The sequence below is a fragment of the Phascolarctos cinereus genome, unplaced genomic scaffold (genome assembly GCF_003287225.1).
Source record: "Phascolarctos cinereus isolate Bilbo 61053 unplaced genomic scaffold, phaCin_HiC Scaffold_2;HRSCAF=192, whole genome shotgun sequence".
Taxonomy (NCBI): Eukaryota; Metazoa; Chordata; class Mammalia; order Diprotodontia; family Phascolarctidae; genus Phascolarctos; species Phascolarctos cinereus.
In genome coordinates, this window is record NW_027555625.1 from 131200206 (window position 1) to 131202362 (window position 2157).

The 2157-nt window shown below is 39.3% G+C and overlaps 1 pseudogene; it reads left to right on the plus strand.

Annotated features, from left to right (window-relative positions):
* Positions 1-546: 546 nt before the first annotated feature.
* LOC110207533 (small ribosomal subunit protein uS17 pseudogene) overlaps positions 547-2157 on the plus strand; it is an 8823-nt pseudogene continuing 7212 nt past the window's right edge.

Sequence of the window (2157 nt, forward strand, 5' to 3'; positions counted from 1 at the left end):
ATACCCATACGGAATCCTCACAACCAACTTACCTGACGATGCTATGCTACCTTTCAAAGGCAATAAAAGGAAAGAAAGAAAGAAGGAAATAAGCATTTATTAAGTTCCAACTATATGCCAGGTACTGTGCTAAGTGCTTTATAAATATTATCTTACGTAATCCTCACAACAACCCCAAGACATAGATATTATTGTCCCAATTTTACAGATAAGGAAACTGAGGCAGACAGAGGTTAAGTGGCTTGCTCAGGGTCACACAGCTAATAAATATCTAAGGCCGGATTTTAACTTGGGTCTTCCTGACTCCAGGCCCACACTCTATCTACTGTACCACCTAGCTGCCTCCTTTTTTAGCATCTAGGTAATGAAGATGCTATAATGTGAGAAGGTCAGGAAAAGTAAAGAACAGATCTTTCCCTGTCACCACTAAATTGAGCAGGAGGTAAAGGTTCCTGGTACACTCAAAATTCAGCATCACCTGGGGAACTGCTTCCTTGGCCAAGGAAGGCATTACTGTTAGAGGAAGAATGGATATTAACACTAGAAATGCCAAAGACCCTACTCATCCAAGACGGGCCAGCTAGTGGAATGCACAGAATTCATGAGGCTGCTAAAACCTTGGACAAACGCCAAGCACATCTTTGTGTTCTTCCTTCCCACTGTGATGAACTCTTGTATGTAAAGTTGGGCGAGGCCCTGATCAGCTTGAGCAAAGTTGATGACAACAAGATGCTGAGTGAATGGGTAGGCCTCACAAAACTGGCAGAGATGGAAGGCTCCATTGGTGGCTGGCTGGAGTTGCTTTGTTGTTAAAAGGCATCCAAGGAACCTCAGGTCAAAAATGTCATCGAAGAATATTTTTAATACAAGAAATGACTCAATGAAAGCCCAGACTGATTTGAAAAGTGAAAGTGAAGAAGAACACAGTGAAAGTGACAAAAATAAAGATAGTCACAATGAGAAAAAAATTTTTTTTAATATCTTTCCTTGAATGAGAAAAATGAAAAACAAACTTTCATAGCAAATATTCACTTTTAATATGGTCATTTTAAAAGTTTTTTTCAGTGCATAAGTATTTTTTTCCTTTCAAATTTTTAGGCATAAGGAAAGAAACGATTATTTATTAAGAACCTACTAGGAACCCAAAGTTTTAAAAACACATGTTAAAAAACACATGTTTTTACATGCAACTGGGAAATAAGAAATACACAAAATGGGGTATAGAAATCTATCCTGCCCTACAGAAAATAGAAGGGGAAGGGGATAAGAAAAGGGGGGTGAGATAGAAGGGAGATTAGGGGAAGGGGTATACAGAATGCATACCATCTTGGGGTGGGGGGAGAGATGAGATCGGGAGAAAATTGGGAATTCAAAATCTGTGGAAGTGATTGTTGAAAACTAAAAATAAATTTAAAAAAGAAGAAAATAAAAGGAAGAATTAGAATCTAATAAATTCAAGATCAAATTTTTTAAAAAAAAAAGAGCCTACTATATTCCAGGCACTGTGCTAAGTATTTTACAAATGTTTTATTTCACTTGATCCTCCTAACAACCCTGCAAGATAGATGCTATTATTGCCCCCATTTGCATAGTTAAGGAAACTGAGGCAGAGGTTAAATGTCTTGCCCGGGGTCACATAGCTAGTAAGTGTGTGAGACTAGATTTGAACTCAAGTTTTCTGACTCCAGGCCCAGTGTTCTATCTACTTGCCCTTCCAGCTATAACACATAATCATACATGGTAATTGCCCTTCTAGCTATAATACATGATCATACATGGCAATTGCATTGGAAAGCTTCATACAAAGTTTTCTGTAAGTTCCAGGGACAAAAAATCATTGTCCATTGGGATCAGAGAAGAGCTCATGGAAGGTATAGCATGTGACTTGGGCTTAAAGGAGAGGCAAAGAGTAGGAGGGAGAACATTCATGGAGACATGAAAGCTGTCATTAAGTTCTTGAAGGGTTGCCATGTGGAAGAATTGTTTAATTTGGCCCCAGAGGGCAGAACCAAGAGCTTGTTTTCAGAGATGGCCTATATTTGGGATGCTATTTTATCCAGGGGCTGGTATGGTAGGGTAATGCTGCGAGCTCCCACTAGAGGGCAGCTGAGGGAAAGAGACAGGTGAGGAGTAGCTAAGTTCATGAGATACTTGGAC